General features: G+C 49.4%; 1 protein-coding gene and 1 pseudogene across 3 annotated transcripts in view; both read left to right on the top strand.

Annotated features, from left to right (window-relative positions):
- MYO18B (myosin XVIIIB) overlaps window positions 1-25,070 on the top strand; it is a 234,393-nt gene that overhangs the window by 174,464 nt on the left and 34,859 nt on the right. The gene's annotated exons all lie outside the window — the stretch shown is intronic.
- On the top strand, window positions 4,157-4,770 carry LOC137204163 (transmembrane protein 258 pseudogene; annotated as a pseudogene).

The raw sequence follows: 25,070 nt of genomic DNA, 5'->3' as shown, positions 1-25,070 counted from the left end.
CACCAACTCTGGGCCTGGCACGGGGATGGGCATTGGAGGGGAGGGGCGGGGAATCATAAGGTCCCTGATTTTTACACACTCACAGTGTGGACAGAATGCTGCTCAGTGGGAGAGTTCAGTGAACACTGTCATTTTCAGAGGAACGCTGTTGGTGAGGCCCCTCCCGTTGCGTGGCATCCTGGCACTTTTCCAGGCATCCCAGGAGGTGACATCTCACCTCTCAGGTTCATGTCTGTGCCACCAATCTCCCTTCCTCCACCCTACCCCTGTAAGGGAAGGGGGGAGCTTCTCTGTGCCCTGTGTTCTCGATAAACTTCACCTGCAAGGCAGTCAGTCAGGGTTCTGGTTCTTTCGTTCATGCGATTGGTTTTATGCCTAGGGTTTACTCTGGGCCAAACCCAGTGCTGGATGTTGGGGACCAACAGGGAACAAGACACACCCTCACCCTTGAGGAGCGCGTGCTGAAGGGAGAGATGTTGCCAAGGCCATCGCTTGTGTATTTTATATGTTTCTCTGCAGTGGTCGCTCAGAGATTTCACAGGCAAAACAAGGGTCTGTGTGCTGGGATTTGGAGGGTTCCTAGAAGACCAGTTGGCATCATGCTCCCGGTCATCACCACAAATCACTCCTTTGAGCAAACCATTGCCCATTTCATCTTCTATTTTTAAAGCTCACATCTCTCTGGGAGGGAGAGTGAATTTCTGAGCTCCCTGGGCCAAGCATACCTTCCTTCCTTCCTTCATTCCTTGGACAAACATTGACTGAGTTGCTCTGGGCTTAGGCTCTTTGCAGATGTCATCTTCTTTCACACTCACGTCGCCCCAGCAGGTATGGACGCAAGGGGTGCCTGGCCCAGGGCTGCAGAGTCAGGAGTGGCGGAGCTGGGATCGGCTTCCCTGCGTGTCCAGTGCTAAAGCTTTCACCGGGACACCACGTTGCCCTCCCAACCCAACCCTGCCGAAAAATGGCTCTGCTGTGGAGACCCCAAAAAGGATTCCACACTCTGGGCCCTGGTGAGAAGCGGGAAGGATATTGATGGATCTCCCCTCAGTGTTCCTTTCCGCCTGTCCCACCCTGTCCCATCTGTCACTGTTGGTGTTGGTTTAAAGGGCCGCGGGTTGTTCCGTGTGAATGATTTATACCGCGGGCTGGCAGACCGGCGTGTCCAGATCAGGATCAATTACCCGCCGATAGAACTTCTCTTTCCAGAAAGCAGAAAAATGAGGTTTTGCCATTAATTTTCGTAAATGCACTGTTCCTGGCGACTCCAGGAACCATTATGGAGAAAAGAATATTCTGGCTCTAAGTCATTCAAGTCCTTTTTCCACTGGGGTGGCAAGACAGCTTATCCGTGGGTTTATATCCTGTTGTTTTTCAATAGTTAACAGAGCTCAGGGGAAACCACCTCAGCCCCAGGTCAGGGTGACCAAGGGCGGTCAAGGACAGTTGGGAGAGTTAGAGCTGAGGGTGGCAGGAAGGCCTGCCCTCTGCCGGCTTTCAGCCAGATGCACTGGCTTTGGCGGCTGCACCTGTCGGGTTACCCTTCAGCACCTTGGCCTGACTCTCTGTAGTCTTAACTTTCCCCTGAAAACCTTAGATGGTGCCTCTGCTCACTCTTAGCTCAGCACCCAGTGACCCAAGCTAGAAATCACGGTGGCCCATCTGTCTCTGAGGCGTACAGATTAATGGCCACACCTGCTGATTTTATCCTACTGAGGTATTTTTCAAATCCATCCTTTCCAGTCCCAGCCCCGCGTCCTCTGTCTCTGTTTTAATCTGTAGCCCCTCTGGTCTGGGCCTGTACAGTTACCTTGTATCTTGGCTCCCCACTGTTCCTCCACTCTGGCTCCTTCCTGCCAAAGGTCATTCTAGAAGGGACACATCTTACTGTGTTGCTCTTCTGCTAAGAAATCTTCCATGGCTCTCCACTGCCTCCAGAGCAGAGCCTCAGCTTCTTCGCAGAAATCTAGCCTCTGTAGCCTCCTCTGCCTTTGCTTGTCTGCCTCTCGTCACCTCGCGTGATCTACTCAAGCACAAAGGTGTCAGGCCCCAGCGCCAGGTCATTTCTGGGCTCATCACCTTTGTTCTCCTGCATCCCTCTGCCCGCCTGCTCAGCCTGGAACAGGTCAGCGCTCACCTCCAGGAAGCCCTCCCTGTTACCCCCACCTGTCACTAAGTCACGTACCTCCTCTGTGTTCCCACATCGCCTTGTGCTCACCCCATTCATACGGGTTATTGTCATTGCTTGTGTTCTTGTCTTCCTAGACAGGGAGCACCTGAGAGAGGGGTGTGGGTTTTATTTGACTTTTGGTGTCCAGTTCAGGGTTAGGCACAGGTAGATTCTCAGAAATTGCTGAATGAATAGTTTCCACAGCATTTTGAAGTTTTACCTTTTGAGAGAACAGCTCAGAAATTATCTTAAAAATTGGAACTTTCAGATCAACACACTTTACTTTGCGTCCTACCATGTACCCATCCCTGTGCCTGATGTTATGGGAGATGCAGACGTGAATGGACCAGGGACTGTGTGTCTGGAGACCTCAAGTTCCAGAGGAGGAGATGCATGTGTCTCTAAATACTTCTGGTACAGGATGGGATGTGCGAGCAAAGGTGGTTTGGTAGAACCGGGAGACATGGAGAAGACTGCATGGAGGGTGCAGTGTTGGCCAGCAGCTTTGCGCAAGCAGCCGTCTGATCGTGGTCGTCTCAGCCTCGTCATCGTCTCTGACCTGCATTCAGCAAACGTCTAGGGCACACCTGCCGTGTGGTGGGCCATGTTCAGATCTCCAGAAAGGCAGAGATAAACCCACATATCGGGATGTAAACACAGACTCTTCACCTCCGCCTTTCTTACTTCTCTCCTTCTTTCTCCTTGCAGCTCCCCCACTGGCCGCCAGCTACAAAACCCCTCCCTCCCCCCACCGCCACCTGCTCTCTCCCGCTGCTTCTCTTGCTGGACAAGTTCTCACTTGACTGGGTGTGGACATGTGGTTTCTCTCTCTCTTTCTCTCTCATTTCCTCACACAGTCGTTCTGGCTCCTCTTGGGGAGAAGGAGGGTGTGTATTAGCTTCTCAGGGCTGCTGTAACAGATTGCCGAAAGCTGGTTGTCTTAAAACAGTAGAGGTGTGTTGTCTCACAGTTCTGGGCGCCAGAAGTCTGAAGTCAGGGTGTCAGCGGGGCCACTCCCTCGGAAGGCTCTAAGGGAGACTCCTTCCTCCTTCTGCCAGCTTCTGGGGACTCCGGGCGTTCCTTGGCTACGGCCACATAACTTTAATCTCTGCCTCCGTCTTCACATGGGCTTCTTCTCTGCCCTGTCTCTGTGCCCTCTCTTCTCGTAAGAACACCAGGCCTTGGATTTAAAGCTCCCCTAATCCAGTATTACCTCATCTTAACTAACTACATCTGCAAAGACCCTATTTCCAAAAAGGTCACATTCTGAGGCTCCAAGTGGATATGATTTTGGGGAGGACACCTCAGCTCACTGCAGGCTGGTGGAAAGAGCATTGGACTTGAAGTATGAGACCTCGGGCGGCTAAGTTAACACTGCAGAACCTCAGTTTCCCCATCGGTAAATTGGGAGCAAAATACAACCGATCTCATTGGGAGGCCGTTAGGAGTAAATGAGATGGTGTAGGTGAAAGTGCCCGATGATAGCACACAGTAGGCACTTAATAGATGCTCCCTTGTTTTCTTTCCCCTTTCTTTTCACTCCTCCCATGACTCTTTCTTGGTCCACTCAGACTTCGTCACAAGTCTGCCAGCTCTGCGGCCGCATCCCGTCCCGCACGCACGATGGCTGGGGCAGAGTTGATGAGAGCTAGTGCTTCACCGCTGACTGTGTGCTGGGCGTTGGGTTAAGGACTTTACATGAGATCTCTCCTTTAAGCCTCTCTGTCTGAGGTAACTATCCCTGTTTCACCAATAAAGAAACTGAGATCAGAGAACTGAAGCAACTTCTCCAAAGTCACAATCCCAGTTAAGGGGCTGAGTTAGAATCTGGACCAAGGTCTCACCAGCTCCAGCCCATTCTCTCCCTCAGAAGATTTAGACACGCGGTATTTCCTCATTCAAGTACCTTTTTTAAAAATGAGTCATAAAAATTAATGCTGCCTTTGATGCTGTAATCTAGGGCTTCTCAGTCTCGGCACTGTTGACTCTGGGCTGAATGACTGTCTGACGTGGGGCTGTCCTGTGCCGTGGGCTTCTCAGTCTCGGCACTGTTGACTCTGGGCTGAATGACTGTCTGACGTGGGGCTGTCCTGTGCCGTGGGCTTCTCAGTCTCGGCATTGTTGACTCTGGGCTGAATGACTGTCTGACGTGGGGCTGTCCTGTGCCGTGGGCTTCTCAGTCTCGGCACTGTTGACTCTGGGCTGAATGACTGTCTGACGTGGGGCTGTCCTGTGCCGTGTTGGATATTAGCAACATCTCTGGCCTCTACGCACCAGATGCAGTAGCTCCCCACCCAAGTCTTCACAATCAAAACTATCTCCCCCGGTGGCGGAGTGGTGGGTTACCCTGGGCCCGGCAGAACGGAGCTTGGGGACATGAGCAGATACAGCAGCCCAGTGAACCCGGCTGTCTGTCCGCATCTGACCGTGGTGCTGTTGGCCATTAGCCTGTTCTTCACCGCCTGGTCCTTCCCTTAGGAGGTCACCTCCACCACGCCCACTCGGGGTATCCACAAAGAGCTCCTCATCGCCTTAGTGGCCTCACTCTTCATGGGCTTTGGAGTCTCTTCCTGCTGCTCTGGGTCTGCATCTGCGTATGAGCTCCCAAGGCTTCCAACCAAGCGGCTTCACTGAATCCCTGCTTTTGTAAATTGATTTTTTTTTTACTATGCCGGAAGTGTCCCATCGGCTGCTCACAATAAAGGCAGATGTGTGACCAAAAAAAAAAAAAAAAAAAAACCTTCAGACCTTGCCAGATATACCCTGGGGAGCAAAGCCACCCTATTAATAATCACTGCTCTGATCTCATCCTCACAGTAACCCTTAAGGTAAACGCCTTTGATACTCCCCATTTTACGGATGGTCAAACTGAGACTCAGGGCAGAGGGGTGATGTGATGTGCCCCAGGTCACAGAAAAACTGGAGTGGGGGTCACATCAAAAGAGAAAAATTCAAGGGTGGGCAGAAGAGGCAGCCTAACACCCTCCACATGAAGGAAAAAGACAGTAGCCATTCCAGCAAAAGCCAGTCCTAACCTTTCCGAGACCCAGAGGTGACTTCGCAGCAGAGTCTAATTCTCAGTGGAACGGAAGGCCTCGCTGCAGGCTGTGTGCTTTTAATAATGTTTAAATAAAACATGGGAGCATGCGTGAGACCTGGGCTCCAAGCCTGGCTTGTCAGCAGCCCGAGCAGTCATAAATAGTTAATAGACAACCACTCACGGCTCTACTTCTTTTAAACCTAGCATCAATTATATATGGTTCATGAATTATTTATTTGGTGTTACTCTGGGGTATATTTTCCACTTTCGGGGGGAAAAATGAAAACAATGTGAGGCCTAAAAGAGATGAGGGGATGTCTCCCTTCTGTGTTGGTGAATTTTCCTGTGAGGAGAAAGCCTCCCATGGATGCAATGGAGAGGTTCACCTTGAACTGGGATCTGGGAAGACTCTGCTAGATCGCCAGGAGAAGAGCTTGGGGCGGCGGTGTTCTGGCAGAGGGTTAACGACTGGCTCTCCAGCCTAGGTGGAATCCCAGTTGGTATGTAGTGTTTTCCAGTCTCTGTGGTGTAAATCTTCCCCCCCGGGGCTGGTTTCCAGCTAACGATGTTGGGAAGCCACGCCCAGCAGTACTGTTACATGGCATCTCCACTGGACAGACATGATGGACAAAACCAACTTCAAAAGCATGGGCAGAATGTTAGTAAAATTAGGAAGCAGTGTGTTTTGAGTATGTGTTACCTTTGTCTTTAATGTGATTTATTTAATTGTAAGTTGACATTCAATTTTTAATAATACGTATTTGTGTAACAGCTGGCTCGCAAAATTCCTGAAAACGCAGCACTCAGCTCTTGCCAGTCTATGGGAGTCTCCTTGGGGTGGGGTCGCCCTGCCCTGGTTCGGAGTAGAAGCAGCAGAAGCGTGGAGTCCGAAGGCTCTCACATCCAATCTCATCGCTCACTGACTGTCTCTTTTTAAGCCAGATTACTTCACTATGAGAACTCTGTCCTCTTGAGGAGGACGTTCTTTCACCTCATGTATGAAATGGGTGTGATCAGATCTACTTAGAGAGACTGAAGCGAGTAATCCACACCATGCGTCTCGCTCTGCCTGTCACATAACTGTCCCTGCAGGCGTGCGGGCTGCTGCGTCTTCCCCTCTGATTCTCTTTCTCCTGTCTTCCGAGAATCTGGCCATAGCTGGTAAGGGCTTCAGGAAGCCCAAAGCCAGATTCTGTTTAGTTTTCGTGTTTGTTTTCGCTTTTGGTTTGTTTTGTTTTTTGGCCGCCCAAAGACCCATGTTTTCAAACTCTAGGTCAGAACACAGACCCCTCCCACCACCTGCCCCCCCCCCCCCCGGAGGTATGTCCACCAAACCCAGAATTAAGGGTTTCATTTTAAAAAGCTCTCAGGGTTTTTCTCCCGCCAGTGTCTTTTAACTTCAGAGCATAAAGATGAAGTAATTTGGCTGAGAACTGAAGTATTTAAAAAGGCATTCCATGTGGAGGGCATTTGGGGCCATGAGCAGGGTATAAATAACACCTTTTATAGCTCTCTTGACAGGGAGATAGCTCTCCTAATTACTGTCCCGTTATCTCAGTACGATCCAAAATGGCCCAACGCGTTTATAAACTCCCGGTTCACACACTGCTTCCCTCCCCACTAGTCACGGCCTCCTGTGCTCTCAGCTGGCAGGGGAGAACGTGGGCCTTTGTATCATCCCCACTTCCAGGCACTGTGGGCTCCTCTGCTTGTCTCCCCACAAAGGTTTCCATACAAAAGAAACTTGGTCCTAAAAGGGACTTAGAACCGGGTGTTGCCAGCCCCACACATATTTCTGAAACGGAATTTTTCCAAGCTCTCCTGATCCCAGGTGGTGAATGTGCTTGTCTCAATTCAAGAGGTGTTATCATCTAACAAAATGAGTTTCTTTGCGTCTGCCTCTGAGATGAGATATCTAGATAATAAAATCTATTAACAGAAGCCTACCTAGGAATAATTGGGTCTATTACTCCCTGACTTGTGGCTTTGTTTCTGCCACAAGTGAAAGCGCCACGAATGGAAACAGACGCTCCAGTAATTAATCAGAATTGAAAGTTGCTAATACCAATTACAAATAGCGGGTGGAGTCTGGAGGTGGCAAACAGAAGAGCAAATACCAGCCTTGTCCCCAGAGACTTCATCAGTTGAACTTTCGTCACCTTAGACTTGTGGAAATCAGAGTAACTTAACCTCCCAAAGTTACTTAAAAAAAAAAAAAAGTGGGAGGAGACATTGAGCGGTGCAGGTGTACATTAAATTATTAAAATAAATCCAATTGGAATTGTTTAGATGAGATTAAGCCACACTTAACTGCATGTCAGAGAGGCTTGGGAAGGTTAATCTTCACAACTGAAAGCACAATCATTGTCCCAGTTGGACATCTTCAGGCGATAGTGGTCCCAGGGAGCCCCAGATCAGACTCTTAATGTTTTAAATTCATTTCCAGACTATAATTTGGTTTGAAAAACAATTCATCTCTTTCTGGTGCCCTTTTTCTTTTTCTTTTTTTTTTTTTGTCTTTTGTGGCTGAACTTAAACAATGAGAAAGTAGATGGAGACCTCAGAACTTGAGGACAGACCAAGCAATGGTAAAGAAAATGTTTTTTGGGGGAGAATTGGCTGATTTGGAATTGCAAGCATGTAGAAATAGAAATGGATGAGTGAAGTGGTCTAAATTACAGCTCCTTTGGTTGTAAGTGACAAACCTCGAACTGGCTTAAGCAAACGGAGTTTATCAGAAAAAAAAAATTTGCTTACTTTTGCCCTCAAACATTGTTTGGCACATAGGAGGCATAAAAAATGCACGCCAGACGAAGTAGGAGCTTGACAGAAGTGGCAGAGGACTAGGAGTCAGGAGACGAGGTGCAAATCTCAGTGCCGGCACTTCCCTACTGTGCGCCTTTGGTCAAGATGCTCACCTTCTGTGTCTCTGTTATCTTATAAAATAGGGATAGTCATTGCAACTCCATCACATCATTTCAAGGCGGATTTAATGAAATAATGCATTTAAATGCTTATCACAGGACATAAAGCAAACTCACTGTCACATCCTCATCGTTACCACTGCCTTAATTCGTTCAGGCTGCCATAACAAAACACCATAGACCGGGTGGCTTACAAACAACAGAAATTTACCACTCACAGTTCTGGAGGTTGGGAAGTCCAAGGTCACGGCACCAGCATGGTCGCATTTTGGCGAGGGTTCTCTGCCTGGTTCATAGCTGGTGCCTTCTTGCTGTGTCCTCACATACTGGAAGGGTCTAGGACTGTCTCTGCCTTCTAATTCCATTCATGAGGGCACTATCCTCATGACCTGGTCACTTCCAGAGGCCCCACCTACTAATACCATCCCCTTGGAGGTTAGGATTTCAAAATATGAATGGAGTGGAGGGCCAACGTTCAGACCAAGCAGTCATCATCACCGTCACCTCCATCATCACCACTACCACCATTGCCATCATCACTCACCATCACCATCATCACTCACCATCACCATCATCACCATCCTCATTCTCATCACTACCATCATCGTCACCACCAGCATCACCATGAGAGTGAGACCCAGAGCAGAGAGTACAGAAGAGCCCCCCTCGAGAACAGGCAAGCTCTGAGCTTTAGAGCAGAGGTATAAGCCTAGGCAGTGGTTAAATCATTTCCAGTTGGACAGTTCTGGGAATTCTGTCCCCCACGTGCTGTCCCCCCACCCCTGTGACCCATAGGTTCATAGGTGCCTCCTTTTGTGCTCAGTGGCCTGGGCACCAGCTTCACTGGAATTCTGTTCTTCGTCCAGTCTTGCCTTGGCTGCATTCCAGGTAGATGACCTGGCGCCCATCCTGCTGCATGTCACCTCTGCCGCCTGCCGGCTCACATAATTAGAATCAACACATTCATTTCCCTAAGAGCAGTCTAATCTTCACCCCGAAAAGTTTTCACATGGAAGAAGAAAGGCAGAGACAAGCTACATCTGTCCTTGTTCAGGCAATTTGCAGCTGTCCGCAACTGACATCCACCCAGCTGGGCAGCCGAGCCAGGCTTCCTGTTCGCTTTTGATGGGAGGTGATGCAGTCGATGCTGTTATTAAAGTTCGGCAGTGGTTTAGATATGCAGCGTCCTGCTGGAAGGAGGCTTATAAGCAAACACCCAGGAGGAATCCTTCAGGCTCTAGCCTTTATGAGCTAATTGCAGGTGGGGGAAAAAAGACGACTGATATGACTTCTCAGCAAACAAAAGGAAAAGAACTCGGGAAATAAGATGGTTTTCACTTCTTCTGAGAGGGTGGCCAAACCGCACGAGGTTGTATGCAGTAGCAATGAAATGTGCTATGCCAGGAATCAGCAAATGTTTTATGTGAAGGACCGGTAGTAAATATAGTTTAGACTTTGCAGGCCGTACTGTGTCTGTCGCAACTACTCAACTTTGCTGTAGCACAAAAGCAGCCAAAGACCGTACCTCAATGAATGAGCATGTGTGTTCCAATAAACCTTTATTTACAAAGACAGACTGGCAGTGGGCCAGATTTGGCCCCTAGGCTGTGGTTTGCCAGCTGCTGCTCTAAGCTCCTTTGGAAGGAAAAGCGGAGTAGGGAATGCATAGCAGAACTAGATTTAAATCATGGCTCTAGCCCTTCCAGACTGTGTGTACAGGGCAAGTCACCTGCTTTCTTTGAGTCTCAGTTTCCTCATCTGTAAAATGGGCTCTAAGGTAACCTGGATATTAGAGGAGTGTCTTGCACATATTAAATGTCAATGAAGTGTAACTCTGCCTAGTACCACCTCCTCACCCCTGCTAAAAATCACGAGGGAGTAAACCTGATGAAAGACGGATGCCTGAAGCCTTCCTGTTGGCACCTTCTATGGGGACAGGATTGGTGATGCCACTATTTCTGTAGCTCATTTGAAGTTCTAGCGGCTCTGAGTTTCCCAAGGATGGTCCTTCTGTTGTCTGTTTCTACCAGGGCCCTCCCACGCCAGGATGCTGCCCCTGGCTCAGCCCACCCATCTCCATCACAAGGACACAAATCAAGTTTCTGTGTACACACGTCTCTTGTTAGAATGAGTAGCTAATGAGGGTAGTTTAACGTGAGGCCAACATTGAAGACTGTGTCTGCAGGTCAAGGACACTGTGTTTCAAAGCTAATATTATCTCTGTGTTTTAACTGCGATTTTTAGACAAGGTCTTCAGGATAGTTCTGACGTTTGCGTGATGATGCTAATAGTTAAGACCCACTTGACCGGGGTGGGGTGGGGGGAGGTTGCTCTTTGTAGGAGAAGGGTAAACACAGCCCTGCTTTGCGACTCCGTGGATTTACATGTTTATTGTTTCTGTTATGGACGTCAGCTGGAGGTTGATTTTAAGTTGGGTTATGTATAGTTTGTATTTACTTATTACTGTTGTCATTGTTGTGGCTGTTATGATTATTATTTCTATAACAGCCTACCATTTGTGCCAGGCCTAAACGTGGTTTGTACATTCTGCCATTTACTTCTCCCAAAGTCCCCGTGACCTACCTCCAAATCAAAATGTCATTCTCAGACCAGCAGCCTTGGCTGTAGGACCTCAGGCCCCATCCCACACCTTTGAGTCATGATCTGCATTTTTTTTTTTTTTTTTTTTTGCGTTACGCGGGCCTCTCACTGTTGTGGCCTCTCCCGTTGCGGAGCACAGGCTCCGGACGCGCAGGCTCAGCGGCCATGGCTCACGGGCCCAGCCGCTCTGCGGCATGTGGGATCTTCCCGGACCGGGGCACGAACCTGTGTCCCCTGCATCGTCAGGCGGACTCTCAACTGCTGCGCCACCAGGGAAGCCCCATGATCTGCATTTTAACAAGACCCTCAGGTGACCCACACAGACAGGAAGAGCCCTGATGTAGGCGCTTCACCCTGACTCTGTTTCAGGTGAGGAGCAGGAGGCCGAGAAGGGAGACACAGGGCTCCTCCCATCCAGACCCTAATCACACCGTCCGCTGCCCAGTTTAGCTTAGGGTCCCTGCCTTTGTATCAGTGATTTGGTGGTTTTGCTTCTGTGTCTTTTTCCCCCAGTGACACCGTCTACTTCCTTTTTTCTTCTTCTTCCTTTCTTCTGATTCTTTAAGAAGAATCACTTTCTTCTTAACCCTTCCAGGGCGGGGCCCAAAAGTTAACCACACACCCAGGAAGGGTTCAGCTATCTACTGCGGTGAGACATTTGCATATGCAAAAAAACTGAGAACCTGCTATTTTTTGGTTTTGTTTTTTGGCTGCGTTGGGTCTTCCTTGTTGCCTGCGGGCTTTCTCTAGCAGTGGCGAGCGAGGTTACTCTTTGTTGCGGTGCGCGGGCTTCTCACTGCGGTGGCTTCTCTTGTTGCGGAGCACGAGCTCTAGCCACACAGGCTTCAGTAATTGTGGTGCGTGGGCTTCAGTAGTTGTGGCACACAGGCTCAGTAGTTGTGGCTCACAGGCTCTAGAGTGCAGGCTCAGTAGTTGTGGCACACGGGCGTAGTTGCTCCAAGGCACATGGGATCTTCCCGGACCAGTGCTCGAACCCGTGTCCTCTGCATTGGCAGGCGGATTCTTAACCACTGCGCCACCAGAGGAGTCTGAACCTCAGGATTTTAGAACAGGGCCCAGGTAGTAAAAACTTTCAGCTTTGTGGACCACAGAGTCCCTCTGTCTCAACCTCTGAACTCTGAAAGCAGCTGTAGACAAGACAAACGAGTGTAGTTGTGTTCCAATAAAACTTTATTTACAAAAACAGGCACAGGCCAGATATGATCCCAGGAGCCAGAGTTTGCGCCTTGTTTGGAACATAAAAGTTGACAGGATTTCCTCAGGTGCTGGGATTTGCGTTGTAAACTCACAGACCGACTTTAGAGGTTCCTGGGGCCCCACTCGGACATGGGGCTGTTTTGAGGATGGTTTTGCCTAGTTCAGACCATGTCTCTCCCAGGACAGCATCTGGCCTCCAGGGAGGGAATGAGGGGAGGAAAGAGCTTCGAGGGGCTGTGGCTGACTTGCACCCTGGCGCTGGGAGAAAGCCAGAGAGCCTGTCTCTGAACGGAGGGAAACCAGTGAGAAGCCGTTGGAACCAGGCCTGCCTTCCCCAGAGCCAAGCCTCTGGGTGAGAATCAGGAGGTGACCCTGAGCGGCTGCGAGGGCAGGACGGACAGACCCAGGAGAGCCCTGGGCCCAGCTGCGGGGCGGATGTGATGAGGCTGTCCCTCCCCGAGGCACGTGCCACCAGGCCGTAACCTTGAGATGTGCTGGGGAGAGAGCGCGCAGCGCTTGGGGGTTGCTTTTCCTTCCTGCTGGATCCGTAAAGGACTAAATGGACCACGAGCAGCCACGTGACTGTTGTAATTCTAGACTCCATCAAAGGGAAGATCAAAAAAGTGCACCGCGGGAGCTTCCTTCAGCATCTCTGAGTCTTCCTGCTGGGAGCCTGGGAGCTGACACGTACTGCCTGTCCGTGCTGTGGCCCACCTCGTGCCCCATCTCATTAAATGGGCACTTCCAATCCTTGGAGCGAGGTGGTATTTTTATCTCTGTTTTACACATTTTAAAGAGGCTTACATAGAGGTGAAGTGACTTGCCCAAGGCTGGATAGCTAAGAAAGATTGGCACCGGGATATGGAATCAGTCTCATGACACTAAAACCTATGCTCTTAATCGCAGTGCCAGTGTTTCTCAAGCATCAGTGCATACAGATCACCCGGGGATGTTCAAAGGCAGAAGCTGAGTCCGCAGGGCTGGGACAGGGCCGGAGAGCCCGCGTTTGTGACCAGCGTCCTGGCGATGCTGGCACACGGACCTCCCTGGGAGTGGCTGGCCCTACATAATACCCTCTCCTTATTCCAGAGCCTCTGAAGTCACGCGAAGGGGAGGTTTATGTTTTGTAAGATGAGGTCACACAGCAGGAAGTGGCTCATTCAGGATTCAGATTCATATCGGTGTGATCCAGAGTCTGTGTCTTCTAAATTAATGTCTCCCACCTACCATTATGCCTTTAGCTTGGCTCCTACCTGGGGTCGATTTTGCCACTCAAGTAATCATATCTTACAATATCTGGAGACATTTTTGGTTGGCACACCTTAGGGACGGGGTGGTGCTGATACCTAGTGGGTTAGAGGCCGGGGTTGCCGCTAAGCATCTGAAACACCCAGGACCACTCCCTTCCCCCCGCCAGCAAAGATTCATGCGGCCCCAATGGCAGTAATGCTGAAGTTGAGAAACCCTGCCTTTTAGCTCAGCCTTCTTCAGTCCAGAAAATCAAAATCCATCCAGAACCCCTCTCCAGAGGCCACATAGTGCCCATGAATTAGAGGAGTTAGCATTTGAAACCGTCCCACAAAAGTGGCATGAATAAGTGAGAATCATAACTAGCAAAAATGTCCATTTCCCAATTGGTGGGTGGAGATTTCCCCAAGTCTGAAACGCGGCCAGGGTGTTCATGTCTCTGTAACATCCTCTTGCCTCTACAGATGGAAGCCAATCAAGTCTAGAGGTCACTGTCTTCATCTCTGGTCGTTATCACGCCTGGCCACCCGCTGCTTATCAGCGTCTTTTGCTGTTTGTGTCGCACGCACCGGTTTCTCTGACAGTAGCTCCTTCACCTGTTTCTCAGCGAGACGGCATTGTCTCTGGTCCAAGCACAAGGAAAGCCAGGATGGCCTTGATCGCCAATACCAATCTCTCTCTGGTCCTTGTTCTCCCTGATCAGTTCTTGCGGGGAACGTATCTAATAATACAAGACCGTTAATGGGGGTTGGTTTACCTGGGAGGCATTGCTTTCCCCGCTCACCCAAGTTCATCCGTGATGGTACTTTGGTTTGTTGAGAACGCCGGCCAGGGCTTTAGTTGTGATGAGGCCATCAGATGTGTCTGAAAAAAGAAGATGTGAAGAGGGAAGAAGCAGTGTGATAAATAATGTCTCACGTGCGCTCAGCTCGTCAGTTTACAAAGCACCTGAATGTGACTCGAGCCTCACAGTATTCTGTGTTGAAGATCGGGAGGGAACTGATATTGATGGAGTTGAGGGGACAGACTCGAGGGTGTGCGCGTTGGTGCCTGGGAAGCCAGTGCGGATGTGGGGCTCGTTGCCAGGTCTTGAGTCTGGTGTGGGTCTCCACCTCACCCCTGTGCTGACTCGCGCTGGCTGTGCCTACCTGGCATAGCTGCTGGGATGTGGTCACTTTGGTCCCTGCTGGCTTGGGTGACTTTATTCGGGGCCCGTTTTCCGACTCCTGTATCTGTGGGCAGTGTCTGCAGTCTCTTGCCACGTCTCTCCTGGGACGCTCTGGACACATACGGATGCTGGCAGGGATGAGACCTAACCTGCCCTGGGGGGTCGGCACATTGGCAGTCAGGATTTTATCTGATGTGGGGGCATGTTTGCGTGACTTGGGACCTGGCAGTGGTGGAGTGGTACAAAATGTGAACGTGTTCTGGTGGAGAGGGGACTGGAAGGATGTGGGGGACCATGTTTGGGGCATTAAAATGGTGTGGCCAGTGGGGTGTGAGACTGAGGTCACCAGATGCCTAAATGAGGCGTGTGGGAGGGCCAGGAGAAATGGAATGGGGGAGAAGAGAACCCCCCAAGCTTGCTGTGTTTCACAAGGTGTCACCCAGTAATTCTGAGAGCAGGAAAGAGCGCTGATGTTTATCGAGCATGAAACTTGCTGTGTTTTATCCGACATTTCAAGCGCCTTCCACCCATGAATCCTCAGCTAGTCCCACAGCACAATGATGCTGTCAGTACTCCCACTTTACAAGTGAGGAGACTGAGGGTCAGGGAGGTGGGTGACAGGCTTGCTCACAGTCATGCCGCAAGTGGTGGAGCTGGGTTGCAAGCCCATGTCTGTGTGAGTTGAAGACCTGTGGTGGTCAGACCCGCTGCCTACGGCCCCCACCGTGAATGTAGAGCTGGGAGAATTGAAAGCTGAGTATTTATGGGGTGACTTCTAAGTTCTAGCTACTGCATTAGGCATTGGGGATATTAGGCTGAGTATAGCCCTACTCATAAGGAGCTCAGTATAGCAGGAAATTAGAAATTGGAAATTAATTACAGTCTGATGGAGGTGTATGCTTAACTCAGTGACTTGTCCCAAAACACAGAGATGAAAGTGGCTGATTCTACCCAGGGGAGCCAGAGAGGCCATCCCAGAAGAGTTGGCTGTGGAATGGGTCTTGAGGGATGAATAGGAGTTCACTTGTCAGAGTAGAGAAGAGCACTCCAGGTGGAGGAATGGTAGGTCCAAAGGCACAGAGGCATGAAAGGACATGGCATGTTTGAGCACTGTGGGAATTACTGATGTGTGGGTGCACTGTTGGCCATGGAAGGAGAGGAACCTTGGAAGGTGAGTTGGAAGAAAGACTGTGAAAACCTTGATAGGCTCAACTGCACAGTCTGGACTTGGTGAGGTGAAGAGGCACTGAAGTCTCTTAAGCAGGAGAGGACTCAGTTGGATTAAAAAGATTCTCCCTTGGATGCTGTATGGAAGGTGGATTGGAGAGGGGGCTGGATTGAAGAGGAGGACCAAGACGATGAGAACCCTCAGGAGCTGGTGATGAAGACTAAATTTACAGGGGATGGAGAGCTGGGGAAAGAGGCAAGAGATAAGCCCACTGTGTTGATATGAGATACTGTACTTGAGGATCAGAGAAGGGACCAGGGGTACATAGGAATAAGTTGTTCTCTCACTTTAACTTCTTTGGATGCAAAACCTGAGGCCCCTTGAGAAGTTTCAGAGTCCGGTTCAAAAGTTCAGTAATTCAAAGTTCAGAGTTTCAATAGTGTCTCTATTTCTGCAGTCATGTGGGATCGTGGGCTGGGAAGATCTATGAGCTTCATTTCCATTTAAATTGAAATAAGACATGTCAAAGGTGGCTTGATAATTACTGCCTGGAGCAACGGCCCTCTGATGAGGGAAGTGTGGTGTCGGTGTACATGGTACAGAGAATTTCCGCATTTGAGGCTTAATTACGTTGATATAATTATTTGTCAGGAAAATCAGGTGGCACAGATATGTCATATTTGCACTGGAGCAGAAAAAAATGAAATGCCTTTTTTCCTTTTTGTAGGAAGCAGTTGGGTGGGCAGCTCTGGGAAGTGGGGAGTGGGGTGTTTGGATTCACGCCAGGTCAGGATGTCTTTCTGCAGCTGGAGGTTTTGTGAGGGCCCTGCGGGTGCCAACCTTGAGAGAGTTGCACTCCGGTGACAGTTCTTTGTCCCTTTCTGAAGATGCTGCAGCAGTAGTCACAGGTTGGGGCAGTTCTAGGGCTGGGAGGGCTACAAGCTCTGAGTAGTTAGAGCTGTAAGGAACCTTAGAGAGGTTTTTTTAAAGTTTTATTTGCAAACCCTCAGCCACATTCCCCTTCTGTGTTTGAGGGTCTCATGCCCTTCCAAGGAGGCTGTGCCTTCTGCCACTCGCCACTCATCAGGAGAAATTCTTGGGACCACAAGAATCAAGTTCAGAGCCCCCTTCTCATAACTGTAGCCCCAGCCCGTGGCACTGTTATGACTTGAGTAGCTGGAGCCAGGGTTTAGGCAAAAATGGCTCATCCGAAGTGTGAGAACAGAGAAAGGAGAGAGGCACACACTTGCTGACAGAGAGATGAGCTGGGTAGGAAAGACTCCAGTTCTGCTTCTGCCACCCAGTGGCCCCAGCAACCTTGGCCAGGTGGCTTCCTGCCCTGAGCCTCACTTTGGGCCCCTGGTATATGGTATGTGTGTCCACAGATGTTTACGTGATGCGTGGACGTGCATAGCAAATATATCTGAGACTTTCTGCAGGCCGGCTCTTTATCATCTAGAACAGCCCAAGTTACCTAAAATATTAACTTTCCAGAAAGCGATAAAGGCCCTCAGGTAGTAGCTGGGGGCATTTAAAAACAATCAGCTTGAAAAAATGAGAAGGGAAATGAAAGATAGCAAGCAGGCGCTTGGAGCCCCACGCGTTCTTCTGCCTGGAGATACCGGAGAGTCCTGGCAGGGCAGGGGCGCCACGGTCCCCTGCTTGTCCGCCTGGCTAACTCCATTCTGCCTTTCCTATAAAACTCTTTTGCCCCAGTGCATGTCCAATAGATGTGTCTATACACACATGAAGAAGTGAACACAGGATGGAGACACACCAACATAGTCATCAAGAGGGGCTGTCCCCGAGGTAACAGACTGAAGGGCAATTTTTAATGTTTTTTTTCCTTTGGCAACTCTATTTTCTAAATTCTGTGTAATGAACCCTATTAGAACCAGAAAAGAAAGGTAATGATGTATAAAAGAAAAATAAAAGATGACACGGTGTTATATTAGTTTGCTCGGGCTGCTGTAACCAAGCACCGCAAACCGGGTAGCTCGGTAAAACAGCAATGCATTGTCTCACATCCTGGAGACTAGAAATCTGAAATCAAGATGTCGTCCGCAGGGCCTCGCTCCCCTGAAGGCGCTAGAGAAGAAACTGTCCCATGCCTCTCTCCTGGTGGTTTGCCGGCAATCTTTGACGTTCTTTAGATTATAGGTGCAACTCGTGCATCTTCCGTCTCCACGCGGCGCTCTCCCTCTATGGCTTCGCATCATCTTCCCTCTGTGCATGACTGTCGTCATTTCCAAATTTCCCTCTTCTCATAAGAGCACCGGTCATGTTGGATTAGGTCCCTCTCTCATGACCTTGTTTTAACTTGATTGCCTCTGTAAAGACCCTGACTCCAAATACAGTTGCATTCTGAACTGCTGGGGATTAGGATTTCAACATATCTTTGGGGGGGACATTGTACAACCTATAAACAGATGTGCTCCAAGAAACAAGGAGCAGCTCAGGGTTCCTACAGGGTTTTCCTTTGTGGGTGAGGGAGTCACTGGAGCTGGGGCCTGTGGGTGAAGAAGTGTCAGTGTTACTGTGGGGGCCAGCCTCCAAGATGGTTCTCAGCGGTCCCCATCTCTGCCTTCACACCCCTCTGTAGCCTCCTCCGTACTGTATCGGAGTTGGTCTGTGTGACCAATAGATGGTCAGGAGCAGTGGTATGTCATTTGGAGGCTAGGTTATAAAAGGTCTTTGGCATTTGCCTTGCTCTCCCTTGGATCACTTGCTCTGGTAAAGCCAGCCACCATGTCATGAGGACACTCAAGCAGCTCAGTGGCGGCCCTCATGGCAGGGAACTAAGGCCTCCAGCCGATAGCCATGTCGGTGAGCTTTCTAAAAAGGACTCTCCAGCTTCAGGGCGGCCTTTAGACAACCATGGCCCTGGCTGACATCTTCACTGTGACATCATGACAAATCCTGTGTAGGTTTCCCATTGCTGTTGCAGCAAATTACCACAAACATAGTAACTTTAAAATCACACAGTTTATTCTCTGATAGTTATGAAGGTCGGAAGTCCAAAATGAGTCTTAAGGGGTTAAAATCAAGGTGGAAGGATGGCTGGCTCCTTCTGGAGGCCCCAGGGGGTGATCCATTCCTGGCATCGTCCAGCTTCTAGAGGCAGCCGGCATTTCTTGGCTCCTGGCTGCATCACTCCTATCCATGATTCCATCATCACAGCACTGTTTTCTTCCCCACTGACCCTCTCACCTCCCTTTTATAAGGACCCTTACGATTACACTTAGGGGCCACCCAGCTTATCCACATACTCCAGGATAAACGCTCATCTTAAGATTTTTAATTTAGTCACATCTGCAAAATTCCTTTTGCCATCTAAGTGAACATGTTCCGGGGATTAGGACGTGGACATCTTTGGGGGCCTTATTCATCCTACCATAGACCATGAGCCAGAACCACACAGCTAAGCCGCCTCTGAATTCCTGACCCACAGAAAACCATGAGCGAGAAGGACATTTGATATTTCAAAGTGACTGGCTGTTGAGGCAATTTGTTACGTAGCAATAAATAACTAATCCAGACTGGGGGTTGTAATCCAGCATTTGGTTGTGACACTTGACAGTCGTTAATTCTGGATTTATTGTAATGTTTTCCTTGAAATATACAACTAGAAGAGTGTACAAATCTTAGAAGTGTCCAGTTGGATGAATTTTTACAGACTGAAAACACCCTCATCTGTTTTTAATAACGAAGCCTGGCTATAGCCCAGATGCCTCTGTGCTCTGTACCAGTAATTCTCCTGTTTGCTCTCAGATTGGCTCCCACCGTTTCTCTGCTGTGCTCTAAACAGTTTTAAGAGCTTACCTTCTGGTAGGTTCAGCGAAGTGAACGGCAGTGAGGGACAGTTGAAAGACAGGAGGAGTGCAAGAACCAGTGTATTTCTCCCTCTCTCGCACTGCCTTGGGGTCGGGGGTGGGGGGCACCCCTGACTGCAGCCCAGCCTCTGTAATTCCGGATCCCATTTGGGACCCTCCTCCCTGACTGCAGCTCCCATTGGGCAGCCCTGCTGTTGCCCACTGGATGGCCCAACTTTTTGGCTTTTCCTTCCAGCCCTAGGTTGGCAGTGCCTTCCTGTAGCTGTTAATCTCTTCTGGCTTCTCATCTTTTCCATCACCTGAAAAACCAATTCCCTATATTAAATTCCTTTGGCTGAATGATCTAGAGTGATTTCTATTTTCCTGACTGATACAGGCTCCTTGGAGGTATTGCATTAAATCCTTCTGGCTTCAACAGAAAAGTATCAGGTTCATAGAATTCATTTTCTGAGAAATGAGGCTATCCTCACTATACAGTCCCTGCAGGTTTCATGTTTTCGGAGTCTTTACTCTGAAAGAAGGAAATGGGAACCTTTGTTATGTATCAAGTACGTGCCACAGTATTAGGTATACCAGATATACGCAGTTTTACATTATTTCACTTGTTCCTTGCAATACCGTTTGTTGCAGAATAACACTGTCATTTTAACAGATGAGGAACTAAAAGTAAGGAAGGGTCAGTAATTCTTCAAAATTCACATAGTGCCTCAGGGTTCATCTCATCCTAAAGCCAGAGCTTTTCCTGCTGCTCCCATGTTGTTGGTAGTTTGCATCTCCCCCTCCCCACCAGCCAGGGTCCCTCCCTACCAGCCAGGGTCCCTCCCTAAGTGTGGTTGGGCTTCAGCTTCCCTCGGTTTCATAGAGCACTCATCAATATTCAAGGAGAAATACCAGAAATACCAGCCCCCCCACACCTGCAACCAACTTATGTAAGTGTCTTCTCTGCGGATTCAGGAGGCATTTCCAGGAGGAGTGAGATCATTTGAAGTGTGGCAGAGTTGGGAGTTCCAGTTGATGCTGGTGGATGGAGCACAGGGCAGTACTGGGGTGAAGCACTTAGCTTGGTGGTTCAGAGAAAGGACTCAGGCCCCACATTGCCTGGGTCTGTGCAGTGATCGATTAGGCATGCCTGCCACAGGCAAAGAAAAGGACAGGAGGAGTCATGAGGTGTTTCCTGACCCTTTGGAAACAGGCAGGCCTGAGCTTGAACCTACGTGTCACTGTCTAGCTGGGTGACTTTGGGATCTTTGATGAGTCTCTCTGTGTCTGTCACCACATCATTAAAATAAAACACTTTGCAGGATGATTATGAAGAAAGGACATTGTCTAGTGACAACTACCTTCTCCTTAGTCCCCTTACAGCTGGAGGTTGGGCTCTTTTTCAGTCTTAAATAAGAGAATCTGATGTGCCACTTGGGGTTTTCTAAGGGGTGCCCCAACTCTTTCCCAAAATGGGACTGAACGCTTCCTGCTCATGCTCACTCCATGCCAATATGGCCTCAGAGCTCTTGCCAGGACACAATGCACGGGGCCTTTACTTTCCCCCATAGCCTCCTTTCTCCCAGGCAAGTGACCCTTGGACAATTTGAATGAAACAATGGCAGTTCCTCATAACCTTGCTTTCTGGGAAGACTCCCCCCAGCTCTGGAGACACAGTCATCCTTGGATGAAGCAGGAGCAAATAGAGGCAAAGGGGAAAATAGCTGTGGGCTGGGGTCAGGAGACCTGGGTCCACTCTAGCCTGTCATGTCTTGGGTGCGTGTCCCTGGGCAAGTGACTTAACCTTCCTGAGGCTCAGCCTGCTCATCTGTAGAATGGGGATGATGAGGCTGCCATGCGAGGCATTGAGCAGGTGGACCAGGGGATTGGTGATTGCAGTACAGAGAGAAATGAAGTCCTAGATTTTTAATTTTCTGATAATAAAAGTAAATCATATTCTTTGCAGAATATCGGGAGAAGTATAAGGGGGGGGGAAATCACCTGATATCTCACTGCACAGAGATAATAGCTCTGCAACGAGTTTGTTGCAGTGTTCTCACGTTACTTTTTATGTGTTTATATTGTATGTGATTCTGAGGGTTTTTATAAAGATTGCGTGAGATAAGGTTTTTTTTCAAACATTTAGTAGCACGCCTGCCCACGTGAGAAATAGAAATAAATACGTTCATTTATGAACTATTCACAAATACTTATTAAGTATGTGCTGTGTGTCAGACTGGGAATATTTGTGTGTGAATCTGTAAATACACATGAGAACACACATTCACACGTATACATATTTATGTATTTACATTTATACATTTACATTTCTATATACTACATGTATACTTTATATAAACGTACGTTTATACACAGTTACACAGCATATGCAGGTGCGTATAATTTTTTCTTAACACCAGGCTCTGTAACATGAAGTTTCTATTTGTCATTAGCACTTCAGAAAAGAATAACAAGGTGAATTTTCATCAGGTTTTGAGGATGTTTTGAGATAGTCTGATCTATAATATAAATAAGGTGAAATTAACTTTGGGAGGCCTTGCGGGACACCTCCAAAGTTGAGAGAGGCAACCTCCAGAGCCGCAGAAAGTGACATAGGAGAGTCCCGTGCATCTGCAGGCAGGAGAGGGTCCTCTGAAGATTGAGGTGCCCGGGGCAGAGATCCCAGACAACAGTTTTAAATATTAGCCTCTAATGGAACTTACAAGAGGAGATGATTTTCATTGCAGCCACTGATTATCGTACAAACTGCTCCCAACACGGGCAACTCCACACAGCACGTTCCAGGGGGAGCAGCTTGGGAGTTTAACAAGGGTTGATGACTCTCTCATGCGATGCAGGGGAGGCTGGCGCGTACACATACGTCGTAGTCTTGTGTTGATCTCTGTGTGCGTGGTGTGTAGTATGTGCGCCTTAGTGTGTGTCCCTCCTTCATTCAGCTCTTACAGTCATGCGGTAACGCCATTCACTCAATCCCAAGACATATTGGGTGCCTGCTCTGTTCTAGATGGCAGCAATACAGAAAGATCAGGGCCCTGAAAGAATGATGCTCATGGAAGTTAGGATTTTATCTGCACAGCCTGTGCCTAGATCGGTGCTGCTGGTACATAGTTCATGCTCAGTAGATGCTTATTGAATGAATGGTATGACAGTGTGTGTGTATATATATATAATGAATATATAATAATCTACGTTAGCATGTTGTGTGTCTATTACAATGTATATCACTACATGGTAGCTGTGGAGTAATATGGACACATGGTATGTTTATTAGTAGGTTTCTGTTGTACACATCTTACTGTCTAAATACTTTTGTTCCCTAATTTCCCCCCCACAACTTCTTCCTGCTCCAAGCCCGCAAAGACAGAGTAAAACAGAGAAGACCGAGCTCATACTTGGCCTCAAAGCACAGTCCCATTTGCATAGCAGTCCTGACCCGATCCTGAGCGCTGCTGCTCATGGAGGTGGAAGAAGGCCCCAGAAGGGGCCTCCCCTGTGCCCCCTTCTCCTGGTGCACCACCCTCCCCTCCATGTCTCTCGAGCCGTCTCTGGCTTAGGCCTTGTTTTGTCTGCCCCCAGGAGACTAGTGTGGGCACCACATCCATTTTGCCTAACGACTTGGTCTCGGCAATCAGCAAACTAGTTGGTTTTCAAGTTGAAACAGGAAAGGTTTGCTGATTACACAGACTCTGAATTTCCCAAATCCGTCTCCCTGGGAGGTTCCTGCTGAGCCTGAGGCGTGACCCCAGGCAGATGGGGGTGGGGCACGGAGGGCAAGGGGCACAGCGGAGGGAGGCAGTAGCGGCAGGTCCCCGGCAGCACAGGCCTCACCTGTCTGTGGATGGTTTTCTTGCTCTCAGCTGTCCTCGCCCTGTCTAGCTAACTCATCCTCTAAGCTGCCCTTGCTTTCCACCCCCGTCTTTCCTCTGCAGATGGTGAGAAAGCTTTCAGAGCCCTGCATGCCAGCCTCCTTATTCTCTGCGTGACCTTGGCAAACCGCCCCCCCCCAGCCGGTGACGTGGGGACACCCACACAGTTGCTCGTCGTTCTCTGAGCGTTAAGACGTAGCGATGCCACCACTGGCCAAGCCTTTCCTCTCTGCCAAGCTCATTCGATCCTCACAACAGCCCTGGGAAGGGGACTACGGCTGCCCCCATTTTACCCGTGGGGGTCAGAGAGGTTTCAACTTGCTGAAAGTCACACAGCCAGTGAGTGGTAGAGCTGGGATTTGAACGCAGGCATCCTGGCTCCAGAGCCTACTTTCACTTTCATGATATTATGGATCTGATGCATCTCAGGTCCCTATTTCCTCTGCTCACCTGCTTGGTCCTGGCTCAGAGCCACCTGTCCCGGAGACCCAGCATCCTTCCTTTCCCTGTCCTCTGTCCGCCAGGAGGCTTCTCGCGGATCGAGACTGTAAGACCTCGTTGCTCCCTCCGTGTGACGTTGACGTGGGCCAAGGTCACCCAGGCACAGCCAGGAGGGGACATCTGGGCTTCTCTCTCTCAGCTCGTGTGAGGGCCTAAGGGCCTCACCTGAGAACCCAAGGCTTGGCTGTCTAGTTTTGTGGTCTCCCAGCTACATGACCTTGGGTGGGTCTTTTTGCTGTTCTGGTGAGAGATGAGTTTCCTCATTTCTAAAAGAAACGTTCACCACGTGCCTGGAATGGCCCAGACATGGACGTGGGTAGCATCTCCATGTCTCACAGATACACAGGTGCCTCGTCCCCTCGCCTCCCAGGGACGCTGTCATCCCGGCCCACTAGCAAGAAGCAGCGCTCGGGCGACGCTTCTGTAATCTCCTGGGATCGTGTGCCCAGCCATTTTCCTAGGTATCTTTATGAGCTGACGAGCTCGCATCCTGGACGAACACCCCCCTCGCCGTCCCACGGTATGTTATTTCCTCTGACAGTCCACCGACCTCCTGTCTGGGGCCCTGCCTCAGACCGTTTCTCACCTTGTCAGCACCAAGATGGGGATTTCACAGCTGGCTGTTTCAACCCAGGGCACCACTCCCCCACCTCTCCACGCCGCCCCTTCCCTCGTCAGCTGGGCTTGCTTCTTTGGCTTTCTTGGTCTTTGCTCGCTCTCTCTCTCAAATTGGAGAAGACTCAAAATCAGTGTAAAGACACAGATTTACAATACCGTGAATGGACAAGCTGGTCTGCTACGTATGCAGAGCTGAGCGTGTCCCTGTGACGGGGAGCAGCCCTGGTCCCCGCTGGCTTTCACTGGGGCGGGCAAACAGAGCCCCAGAAAGATCACTGGCCTGGGAGTGGGGCAGACCGGGGTTCCCCTCCTTGCAGCCTTGAGTGACTTCAGTGGCCTCGATTTCCTCATCTACAAAATAAAGAAAAACAATCCCAGGCTCAGAGAGGGACTGTGAACCGTTCACGTCCCACAGCTAGTGGGTTGCGTGGGGAGCTGGGAATTGTACTTAGATTGACCCTCAATTCTTAGTTTTCACCCCTTCACGCTCTCATCGGTTGGTATATACATGTTTCTTAAAAGACAGCAGTCAAAAAAGAAACTTGACATCATTAGAGCAGCTCAAAAGAAAAATCCTATCCATAACCCCTCTTTGCTCCCATCCATAAATATTCTCAGCTCTCCAAGTGTTTTCCCAACTGCATGTGTGCTATTCGCACGTAGACTTGGGCACGATATTCTCTGTTCTCTTCTGCTTGCTTAATGGTATTTCACA

Source organism: Pseudorca crassidens, chromosome 12, assembly GCF_039906515.1.
Source record: "Pseudorca crassidens isolate mPseCra1 chromosome 12, mPseCra1.hap1, whole genome shotgun sequence".
NCBI classification, from domain to species: Eukaryota; Metazoa; Chordata; class Mammalia; order Artiodactyla; family Delphinidae; genus Pseudorca; species Pseudorca crassidens.
The sequence above is the reverse complement of the archived record's forward strand: the minus strand, read 5'-3'. Positions and strand labels throughout refer to the sequence as shown.